The sequence below is a fragment of the Capra hircus genome, chromosome 5 (genome assembly GCF_001704415.2).
Source record: "Capra hircus breed San Clemente chromosome 5, ASM170441v1, whole genome shotgun sequence".
NCBI classification, from domain to species: domain Eukaryota; kingdom Metazoa; phylum Chordata; class Mammalia; order Artiodactyla; family Bovidae; genus Capra; species Capra hircus.
In genome coordinates, this window is record NC_030812.1 from 82,580,922 (window position 1) to 82,593,536 (window position 12,615).

The 12,615-nt window shown below is 45.0% G+C and overlaps 1 protein-coding gene across 1 annotated transcript in view; it reads right to left on the bottom strand.

The window, feature by feature from the left end:
* Positions 1 to 12,382, bottom strand: part of RASSF8 (Ras association domain family member 8) — a 134,259-nt gene extending 121,877 nt beyond the window's left edge. Inside the window, exon 1 of the mRNA XM_018048384.1 lies at positions 12,295 to 12,382. The gene's annotated coding sequence lies outside the window, so the exon portion shown is untranslated. The remainder of the gene's footprint in view (positions 1 to 12,294) is intronic.

Consider the following 12,615-nt stretch of genomic DNA (forward strand, 5'->3'; position numbering starts at 1 on the left):
GTGGCCCGTGCTCTGCAGCAGGAGAGGCAGCCCCTGTTCTCTGCCCCTACTGGAAGCCCACATGCAGCAGTGGCCCGTGCTCTGCAGCAAAAGAAGCAGCCCCTGTTCTCTGCCCCTACTGAAAGCCCGCACGCAGCAGTGAGGACCAGCAAAACCAAAAGTAAATGAATAAATAATTTTAGACAGTCATCCCTAATAATAAGAATAAACAATTTACAATCATACACAATGTGGTTGAATCACACAACGCTGAGTGTGAGAAACCAGACACTAAAGAGTACATGTTGTCCGATTCCATTTATAAAAGGAACAAAAAATACTCAGAGCTACAGAATGCCATTAGGAGTCAGGAGCACACGGGGGTTTGTGGGAATGAGGGTAACATCCTAGTTCTTCATCTGGGCACTTGTTGCATGAGTATGTTCATGTGTGAACATTCAATGAAGCTTAATTTATGATATGCATGCATATGTATACACAACTGTACATGTACAAACATACATACATGCATGTAATATGCTTGAAGTCAGACAAAGTGTTTATATTCTGGTGTTTTCTTCCTGGTGCTTCTTTTTCCACTGTTAAATTATGATCACACTGTATATAAAACTTTATCTTCTGTCATTTCAGTAACAAAAAGCATATGCACTTACCCCAGTTACTAGAAATGCTTCATCAACACTTTTAATAACTGTGTGACAGTCTCTCTGGTGCCTGCATCAGTGCCCTGCGATCAACCACTGAGATGTTTCCAATGTTGATTATTACAGATACTGCTGTAGTGAATGCCTTTACCCTTTCAGTCACTTAGGCACTCTCCTGCTCTCCTTTATATATTTATAATATTTATCTTACAGCATATTCTGCCACATGTAATCCCTTATCATACCCTCATTGTTCATAATAAGCTTCCCCAAACTACAGACCCACATTACCCTTCCTTGCAACCTCCACAGAACCTTCCTTCTAAACACAGTAAGTGCTTATTATTTGTTTAAATGTTTCCAGAAGCCAAAGAAAACCTTTCCTACAAACCTAGATTTCAGTTATCATCTCAGTCATCCATATAAAATGAATGATTCAGTCAGCTATATTCCAACTCTTCGTTTAGTCTGCACAGCTAAATACTTAAGAGGCAGTTTATCATGGTTCCTCTTGAGGGGATAAATGTTAGCTAGAATTCATCCAACAACTAACAGTGTTGTTGTTAGTAGTTAGTGTGTTGATCCAAGTCCTAAGGATCTAGTGAGAATCAAACAAGTTCCTCCTATCAAAGTTTACAGTTGGTGGAGCATTACATAAATACAGATCTTGCATTCAGGAAACCATAGTCTAGTAGGAAAGGTAACATGAAACAAACCCCAATTCCTCCTGAGCTTTCAAATCACAACTGTACAGATGGGAACAAATACTGGCCCCAGAGCCAAGCTCTGAAGACTTGGCCTGGGTGGGTGCCTTCATGTCTGTTGTCTGTGAACAAAGATGTTTGCTGTCTTTAAAATATACTTTAAGTAATTTTACAAACACTACTAATCCCATCATATCTGATAATGTAAAAAGTACAACACGTTTAAAGTGCTAATAAAAAATAGATGCAAATACGACAAACATAAAAGGAGAGCTAATAAAAATAGCTTAAGTAGCGTAAAAAATATTTGGGAAGAAGCCTGAAGAGCAAAGGATGAATGGGGCGAAAGTGAAAAAGGTTAACTTATACCTATTATAACCTAGCAGTCATAAGTAACCAAAGAACTTCAGAAGCTTCTCCATCCTGAACACAACAGGATGATCAGAACCAAAGGTGGAAAGTTGGCCCAATGTTAGTTCAGGAGGCCAGGAAATTGCCCTAGAACAAAAAGGCTGAGCACACAGGGCTGAGCCCATTGAGGCTCTTGCAAACCAGGGGGTGATGAGTGACCCTGTACTCCAAGGGCTACTAAGGGGCTCCCCAGGGCTCCAAAGAGACAGTGGAGGAGCCACCTGCCTCAAGAGATTTTTAATATGGACAAAGCCGCTCCACTTCAGAAAGCGATGCCACACAGAACATCCAGCAGCAAGGGCAGAGCGGGCTATAAAGCTTCAAAGAGCCAACTTACACTCCTTGAACCGGATCAGGAGACTGCAAGCTTAGAGTCTTCTTAGTCACTTTGAACCTGTGAACAAATGAGCTTAAGAAGAGCCCCTCAGAAGCTCAGCTGTTTGAAGTAGAGAGCCTCTGAAATTACAATGCAAAGGAAGGAGAGAAATATACACGCATGTGGTGGAGAAGGAAGGCAAGACGGACTCCTGAGGGAACGAGCACCTCCTTCAGGAGCAGAGGTCGGCCAGGTTGAAGGGTATTTTGGTAGGGAAGGGAAAGGTTGAACCATTTTTTTCATGAGATCAAATAGCACGTTTAGATGTTTCAGCATCAGTGCATGAAACAGCGTGTTAATTCAGTTCTGCTGGAGCCTGGCTTGTCCAGATGACAGGGGAAAGCTGGAGGGCAGCCAAGCTGGGAGGCAGGGCAGCCACAGGGTGGGAGGCCAGCGGCAGATTTCACAGATCCTGTGGGCTGCAGAAGAGTCTGAACTCAAGCCTGCAGGCAGTGACGGAGTGGAGTTTTCAGCAAGTCAGTGAGATCCATGTATCCAAAAGCTCTGGTGATATGCAGAAAATGGGTCTCAGACAGGGAGACCAGTGACGTGGCAGCAATCCAAATGAGAGATGCTAAATTAGGGTAGTGAATGATGGAGAAATGGAAACGATTTCCTGAGCTATCCAGAAGGGTGCTCAGGACTAGATGAATTAGTCAAGATGAGGCGGTACAGGAAAGGCAAGATTAGGAACAAGGTGGATGAGGGTGCCACAAAGCCAGGTCAAGCATCAAGGAAGAAGTCCCTGATCCCGAGGGACTGCTGTGTGTTTTGTGGAGAGGGGTCTGCAAGTCACAGTACAGAAACAAACAGAATTTTGAAAAAAATATTCCAGGTGGCTCAGAGGCCCCCTGCTGTCCACATATAACTGAATTTTAAGACATCATAGATGTGGGAGGTAGGAAGGAGGTCTCAAGCAGCCTTTCTCAACCAGGAGGCTACTAACAAAATACAAGGGACATGTCTTCACCATGTGGCCCAGGTTCTGCCCGCTACACGGTGAAAATACCTGTAACCTAGACTCTGTGACAACCAAAAGATACCCCATGTATCTCCAAATGGTACCTGTGTTTGGGAGCTTCTGGTCAAAAAGGAGAGGAAAAAGCAAAGAACATTTAGTCTGAAAGATCAGAGATGGAAGGAAAAGTAAATCTCAGCCTCCCCTCTAGCCAACAGGTCAACCCCATGTCCAAACACACCACTGTGTGACCCTTCTCTCCATTTACACCACTAGCACCTTACTACTCCATCCCTGGTGTGAATTACTATGGTCATTTCCTCACTGCTCTTCCTGCTTCCATTCTTTTTCTCTCCTTTTTATTAAGTCACCATGCTGTACATGACTTCCCTCGGGACTTATAACTGTTTTTCTACTGTGTGACTCCCTCACCCATTTCATGCCCCCCCATTCCTAGCCCTTATTTGTGCAATTGTAAAAGCCTGCACACGTAAGTGAGATCGAGATCATATAGTATTTGTCTCACTCTAACTTATTTCACTTAGCATAATGTCCTCAAGGTCCATCCATGTTGTGGCAAATGATGGAGTCTCCTTCTTTTTCCTGGCAGAATAATATTTCACTGAATATGGACACCACATTTCCTTTATCCATTCATCTACTGATGAGCACTCAGGCTGTTTCCACATTTTGGCTTCCCGCTTCTACTCTTTTTTAAAGACTATCTATCTACTCATTCATTTGGCTGTGTGGGATCTTTTGTTGCAGTTTACAGACTCTCTAGTTGTGTCCTGCTTCTGTTCTTAATTTCCCTTTTCACAAGACAGCAAAGTGAACCTTTTCAACATTACTATTTTATTTAACAAGTACTTTTGTAATGTTTGGGGCTTCCCTGGTGACTCAGATGGTAAATAATCTGCCTGCAATGCAAGAGACCTGGGGGTTCAATCCCTGGCTTGGGACGATGCCCTGAAGAAGGGAACGGCTACCTACTCCAGTATGCTTGTCCGGAGAAATCCATGGACAGAGGATACAATCCACGGGGTCACAAAGAGTCAGACATGACTGAGCGACTAACCCTTTACAGTGTTTACGATCTGCCATCCTCTGCTCTATAAGCATGAACTCACTGAATACTCAGAACACTGGGAGATAGGTGTCATTCTTAATCCAACTCTACCAGTGAGGCGCAGAAGTTACCGGACTACTCCAAGGGCGCAGAGCCAGTATGTGCAGGGCTGGGATTTCAACCCAGCCAGCCAGCCCCAGAGTTCATGCTCTTGCCGACTACTCCATGTTACTCTCCAATTCATACATTCCTCTGTTCAAGACTGTCAACTGTCTTCTTATCGAAGAGTAAAACCCAAAATCCATGTCACAGCCAATAAAGCCCTAGTACAGGGGTCCCCACTACCTCTTTTCCTTCATCTCCTACAAGGGAAGTCATGTACAGCATGGTGACTTAATAAAAAGGAGAGAAAAAGAATGGAAGCAGGACTGGTCTGGCTACTCTGATGGGCACACCCCTATGTGCCTGTTCCAGGGTCTCTGCACTCACTGTTCCCTCCACCTGGAGAGTGTCCTCCTCCAGACAGCTACAGGGTTGGCACCTTCACTTCATTACTGTCTCTACTCAAAGGTGCTCTCCTCAGTAAGGACTTCCTGCCTGTCCAATACCAGATTACATTTCTGCTCCCACCCTAGTATTCTCAATTCCTCCACTCTCCTATATTTTTTCCTCCAAAACACTCATCATTGTAAAATGAGTGCACAATTACTCATGCATTCATTATCTAACTCCCCCTGGTAGAGTACACTTTTCATGAGAACTGGAGTCCGTGTGTTTTGTGCTCTATCACAGCCCCACGCATGGAAGGGCATGCAGTTTATTTTTGAATGAATGAACAAAGAGCGGTGACAAGGAAGCCAAGGAGAAGTTCTGAAGCAAAGAGAGAGAGGTCAATAGTGTAAACACGCTGCAGAGAACTTTGGTCGTATTGGGGTTTTCATATTGAAAAGCTCCCATTGATTCCGGCAACTAGGATATTGGTGCCTGTGGCAAAAAAATGTTTCTAAGAAATGGCATCTTTGGAGAGTGAGTTGGCAGGTGATGTAGCAGAAGTAGTAAGCACAGACAACTCCTGTAAGAAGTAGGCTGTGAAAGGAGACAGAAGGAGCAGGACAGTCAAGAGAGACTTGGGCATGTTCTTTCCAGGCTGAGGATAAGGAGCTGAGGAAAAGTGAGAAAGAAATTTAACGAGGGACTTCCCTGGTGGTCCAGTGGCTAAGACTCTGCGCTCCCAATACAGGGGCCGGAGTTCAATCCCAGGTCAGGGAACTAGATCCCACATGCCACAACTAAGACCTGGCACAGACAAATAAATAAATGTTTTTTTAAAAAAAAAGAAAGAAAAGAAAAAGACATTCAACGAGTGGAAGTGTTATCAATGGAGAAGGCTGTGGGGATGGCTGCCTCCAGACTGTGGGGGTGGGGAGGGCCGCCCACGTCAACTGGCAAACTTTCACCTCCCACCCTGGACGACTGACACTTTCTCTAACTCAGGTGTTCCCTGACCATCGATCTGGACAGGCTGCAGACGACTTAGAACTAGGTCTCTCCGAAGAGCCCCGAGGCCTGTCCAGACCTCCAGTTCAGACAGAGTTCAGCGGAGCTGGGTGAGGGGAAAGGCACCAACTCCTCACTGAGACACTTCACACACTTTCATTTCCACATACACGCAGACATCTCTCTTATTCCAAACCAGCCCTGAGTGGCAAATCAGTAGCCCCATTTGAAGACTGGGGGGCATGAGGCTGGGCCAGTATCATAACTTTTCTAGGGCTACCCAGGTCCAGCCTGGCTTTTAACTGAAGCGGTACTCTTTCCAGTATGCACTGCATGTCATTACTCAGGAGAATATAACACGAGAAGCTGCCCTATGGCATCTTACTTAGCTCCCCGACCACGGATCAAACCCTTATGTATTGGAAGGTGCACTAACCACGCCCATCAGGGAAGTCCCCCTAACTTTTTCAATGTATAAACTTATATCTAGAAGAATAATGTAATCTTATTTTCGATTTTCCAATGTGAAAATTACTATTATTAAAAGATGAACATGATTTAGCACTCAGAAGCCAATGATGGTAAATAAGAGTGACAAAATACATTGCCCACATAAATAAAACCTCGTGGAAAACTATCAAAACTCTCTTGTTAAAACCTGTATTTTTATCTGATTTCTTATCAAAACAAAGAATAAAACATATACTTCTGAATGAGAAAATGCCTTTCTTCATGCATAAAACTTGGACAGCACTGGAGTTAAATGTACCGAGATCTGTGATATATCTGAATGTGACCAAAAAAAAATAAATAAATAAAATTGCCAAAAATAAGTCTTCTAAATCCTATAGCAAAGCTGTGAAATAAATAGGTAATAAATGCTATTGGTGCTAAAACGCTTTTGGCAACTTCAAGGTCATGTAGTTCAGTTCAGTTCAGTTCAGTCCAGTCACTCAGTCGTGTCCAACTCTTTGAGACCCCGTAAACCGCAGCACGCCAGGCCTCCCTGTACATCACCAACTCCTGGAGTCTACCCAAACCCATGCCCATTGAGTCGGTGATGCCATCCAGCCATCTCATCCTCTGTCGGCCCCTTCTCCTCCTGCCCCCAGTCCCTCCCAGCATCAGGGTCTTTTCCAATGAGTCAACTCTTTGCATGAGGTGGCCAAAGTACTGGAGTTTCAGCTTCAACATTAGTCCTTCCAATGAACACCCAGGACTGATCTCCTTCAGAATGGACTGGTTGGATCTCCTTGCAGTCCAAGGGACTCTCAAGAGTCTTCTCCAACACCACACTTCAAAAGCATCAATTCTTCAGCACTCAGCTTTCTTCACAGTCCAACTCTCACATCCATACCTGACCACTGCAAAAACACAGCCTTGACTAGATGGACCTTTGTTGGCAAAGTAATCTCTCTGCTTTTTAATATGCTGTCTAGGTTGGTCATAACTTTCCTTCCAAGGAGTAAGCGTCTTTTAATTTCATTGCTGCAGTCACCATCTGCAGTGATTTTGGAGCCCAGAAAAATAAAGTCATGTTTACTGGCTACTCTGCATGACCTTTTCTGGGCTCCAAGGTCATGCAGAGTAGCCAGTAAACATGTATACACAAGGGCTTCAACAGTAACTTTCTTCTCCAGCACAGGGTGGCTGGAGGTCAGTTGGTGTGAATGGTAAAGAATCTTCTGCTAATGCAGGATTCACAGGTTCGATCCCTGAGTCAGGAAGATCCCCTGAGGAAGGGAATGCCAACCCCCTCCGGTATTCTTGCCTGAAAAATCTCATGGACAGAGGAGCCTGGCAGGCTACCAACCCATGGGGTCGCAAAGACTCAGACATGATTGAGTGTGTGCACACAACACACATACACACACCCCCAGGGTGCGAGCATCCTGGGGCACAGAGCCTTCCCACAAAGGCATGTCACACCGTGCACCCCTCTTCAGTCCCCCTCCCAGTATTTTTACACAAGGAAAAGCAGGTTTAAATAAGGATCAAGGTGAGGAAGAGGGTCTGGCTAGAGAGGGCATTTCTACTTGTCATGGCTTCCTGACTAGAAAATAAAAGATGGGAAAATGAGGGAATGACAAGAACAATCTCCTTGAGTGAAGCCCATGTATGAAAAGCTGAAGATATCTTTTCATGATGTTAACCAGGTAAACTACCCACTTCTCTTCCATAAGAGCACCTAGCCCAGAGCTTGGCACATAACAAGAGGCTCAAAATGCTTTCATCTCCCTTGTTCTACTCTCGCCACCTGAAGCCATCCAACTTTTAGGTGGCAAAAACTCAGGGTCAAAGATACAGGACATTTAAGGGAAAACTAGAGGTTGAGTGCAAAGAAATAAATCCTACAATCAACTTCTAAGTTCCCTGTACACTTGGTGACCTACCAGATACAACATTGGGAAAGAACTGGAATTACTGCACGCTGAGGGTGTGAGGGGTAAGTTCTAAAAGGAAATCAAAGTCCTAAAAAACTAAAGTCAAAAGAACATGTGGATGATTATGCAAGAAGTAGAGGCCAGAAACATTAATAAAGACATACATACTTCAGAGTCATAGTGCATCAAGTGAATATTTTGTAAAGAGCAACCACATGACAAAAACACTCAAAGCTTTAAGCCTTCCTTGGCCTTGGAAAGTCATGAGTCTTTTTTGGCTAGAATAAGGAATGTTTCAGAGAGAGGGGAAAAAGAACTTCCATACCTCTAGGTGGCTCCCATTTTTAAGCAACTACCTCTCTACCTTAACTAAATGGCCAAGCGATACCTAGTTATTTATACAAGTTACAGCAACACCTGGACAGTATTGGGCATCTTCAGGTCTATAACTCTCCTTTTTCTACCAATTTGTCCTTCCTTCCTTTGAATTCAATCACTGTGTAATCCACAGCTGCTGACTAACATGTTATCACATGACATGCAAAGTAATATGACATGGTAAGGTTTTTTTCATCAGCACAGGATTACTGAAAGAAAAAAAACCCCTAATCCCTTTAATGACGTACTTAGAAAAAAGGATTATCTACAAAAAATCACAAGAGTAACACTAATTAAAAGGTGTCTCAGTTTATTTGTGAATTTTCCATAGAGCCTCAATGTATTCATTTTACCTGATATGTGCAAAGGTTATTTCATGGTATACATAAAACCAGCAAAGAAGGAATGTAGGAGATAACCAAGCCTGGCTTTTGTGTTAGAAGCAGGTTTAACACTGATAAAGAAGGCAGTCAATATACAAATCACAACTTGTATTACTATCTTACTCATTACAATAATAGTTATTAAACATTTACTATACACATAAGAAGCACTGGTATCTATAGACTAGTGAATAAACCAGGCATTATTTCTGCTCTCAAAGGCATGAGAGAAACATGAGACACATAATAATTATAAATTGTGGTAAGCATTAAGAAGGAAAAGCTAACTCTATGAGGGAGACAATAAAGGGGTTCTAAGTTGCATGACTTTAAGAGTGGCCTTCTCAGAGAAGACCTTTATAGAGGATATCAGAACCAGCATAGAGGATGAGAAATTCCTCGAGGGGGTGATCCTAAAACAGACCACCAGCAGTAGCCCTAGCTGACTGAGCTGGCTATAGAGTTGGATCCTGTGGCTGACCACAGATGATGATGGGGGACGCTGCCAAACCACACAGGACCTTGTAGATTTTATATTTCATCCCAAGAAGAAGAGCTCTGAAGACTTTAAACAGCAAGTGACTTCTTTTTTCCCTTTCTGGCTGCTGGTGGGAAGAAGGGCTGGAAGGAGGGCAGAGCGTGAGCAGCAAGTCTCTGCAGTGGGGAATGAGGATGGTGGCTTGAACTAAGATGGGAGCCCAGTGGAGACTGAAATCAGGTTTCAAAGAGATTATGCCAGAAAAAGTAGACAGGACTTTGTGACAAACTGGCTAGGTGGGGGTGACAGAACAAAAGACCTAGTGGAAGACGACTCCAGCCTGAGCCACTCATTAGGTAGACGAGATGAAAAACAGAGGAGGAACAGAGGAGGAAAAGTGGATTAATCCTGAGCTTGGTTTTTGAGAAGTTGCAGATGCTGCCATTTATTGGCTAAGATGTGTAGGGCATCACTTTTACTAATGATATCCCCACTTTACAGAAAGCAAACTGTAGCTCACAGATGTGGAACCAGCTCCACCAAGCTCATTCAGCTGGAGTAACAAAGTTACACTTACCACCTGAGTCTGGCTGGCTGGCTATGGGATAAGCATTCTTTCCACTATAGAGAGCTCTTGGAAACTACCTCTGCACTCTGAATTTTGAAGTCTATTTAGGGCTGGAGCAAGCTAGCATACAAAGAAAGTAAACAGGTGATACGTTAGTTTTAAAATCCATATCCTAAGAGTTATGCTGCACAATGCTTTCCTGTCTCACTCTCATCCTCGCTCCATTTCCACCTGCAAAAGATTTTTGCAATGTTTTAAACACTAGCAAGATATCTGGGACCTTAATGCCGTACAATAAACAAGCAAAGTCATTATTCCAGGAATCAACCATAATGAAAAGAGCAGTAATGTTCAATGACGAACAATATTTTTACTCTCAAGTCATTACCTATATCAACATAAGATAGACCAATTAATGAGTAAGAAATTCTCAAACCCTTATCACAGCTCAAAATGGCCAAGGCATTCAAGTCAAAAATTAACACAAGCCACCCAGTAGAGGCTACAAAGGCCAAGCATTGAGATTCACATTAAAAATGGAAACCTTAATAAAAATAAAATTTTAGGCAAAAAGAAATGATACCACAACCTTATAGTCTAAAATCTGCAATTTACAAATGCCAAATTCAGGAAACACGCACCCTAAAAGCAATCTAAACATTCTCCCTTCTTTTTAACTGCTTTTCCCTGCAGCATGCTGACACTTCAGCAAACTAAAATGCCTTTCCTCCCTGCACAGTCTCACGATTTCCTCCCTCTCAGATGTCCCCTTTAGCTACTGAAGCCCCCAAATTAGGCATCATCGATGAACCTGGAAAGAATTCAAGGCATTACTGCCAACTGTGTCTCTTATTGAGAGCACCACTTTGAGACTCTTAAAAGGAGAGAAAATGAGGAAGGGGAGATTTTTGGAAGGTTTTTACCATCTATATTACAAATTTTATTTTTGTTGGGTTTGATCCTTCAAAAGAATGACCATCAAATCATATTTGGTCTTCTTTAAATGGGGGATGGTCATAGGTAATGTTTATGGTTTGGGGACAGTTCCCCATGGGGATAAACAGGATTAAAAGTCCAATTAATATGCCGGAGAGAAGATAACATCTCACATAGACCACCCTCCAAAACTACAGAGCTCTTCTCTGTCCTGCCTCTCGATTTCCGGGTCCATTGAGAGCTTCCCCGCAGAGGGCTTGCTGGCATTCACTGCTGCCTCACCCAAGCAAAGGTTGGGATGCTGAAAATCCATCAAGAAAGCTTCCCATTTTTCTGTTCCTTCACAACATGACTGCCAACTCCTGGCAGACCAGACATGAAAGACTTAAGAAAAAAGAAAATAAAAAGCAAAAATAAAAGACTACCTGGGGTCTCCTACCAGAATGGGTGGTTAACCCAATCGACACAAAATTAGAGATCTATACACATTTAAAGGGGCTTCCTGCGGACAAAACAGATCTAACGAAGAACTGCTGAGCCACATTATACTAGAAAACTCATAAATGTTCGTCCTCGCTGTCACCAGGCTGGAGGATTAAAACCAAAAACAAAAAATGCAATGCGTCCATGTATTGACTGCGCTAACCTGACGGGTTTAAGTCAGCTATGAAACGTGCCCTGCATCTACTTCCCGTCTGAATGCCTAAAGCTCAGTGGACAATCACATCCGACGCTTGCACTGCTCAAGATGCCGTTTGATGCTGAGAAAGTAGTGGTCTAGCAACCCCAGGCGGCTCTAGGATGCTAAAATAACAACGCAACACTCGATTAGAAGTCCAGGTACTCGGGTTGTAAGACACTGTGCCACCCGTGGACCTCACATTCAAAGCTCACGTCCCTTCAGGTTCAATCTTACTAAGCTTTCCGCGACGAATCCTCTCAAAGTTTCTAGTTGAAAAACGGAATTACTTTGAAAGTCCCCTCATCTGGACTCCCCTCCCCAGACGGATTGGCGGCAAGCGGGAATAGGAACAGGATGGTTAATTGTTCAAACAACATTTAAAAACCTGTAAACCAATCATCGTTTCAGAGGAAAGAAATAAGCTTTCACCAAGCCGACGCTGGGCAAGCGAGCATCCGATTTCCATTCAGAGAGAAAAATATTAAAGAAGCCAGTCATACGTTTCCCTTCCCAACAAAAGTGGCCTCTAAACTCCCCGGCCAAGGACACTGGGAGGAAACAGAGAGGCTGGGAACAACCTCGATGTCTTGGTCAAGGCGCGGGTCTGCGGCGGGGTGAACGCGCAAAGGGGGAGACAGCAGGCAAAAGGTGAACCGGAGGAAGCCGGAGCCCGCGGCGGCGGCGGGGCTGGAGCTGACCGGGCGAGGAAACCCGAGGTGCAGAGAGAGGGGCGGGGAAGGGAGAGCCCAAAGGCTCCGGGAGGAGGAGGGAGGGGTCCCCGGACGCTGCCCAGAGATCGCGGCCGCCCAGTAAAGTTAATACTTACTCAGTTTCGCAACTGCGCCGCCCCCGCAGGCCGCCCCGCGGGCCCGGCTGGGGCGCTGGGGACGCGGCGGCGGCCGGAGCCCAGCGGCCGCCCAGCGCCGGTCCCCGGCGGCGCAGCCCCGCGCGCCTCGGTCCCCGGCGCTCCGCCGGCCGCGCGCCCCGCACCGGCGGGAGGCCCCGGCTCCGCGGCGCGCCCTGTCCGCGCACCTCCGGGCCGGCGCTAGGTGAGCGCGGACGCCCCGGGCGGGGGTGCCGGGGTGTGCGAGCGCGCGGGCAGCCGCGGCGCCGCCGGCGGGAGCTGCTCCCAGCGCCGCGCAGATGG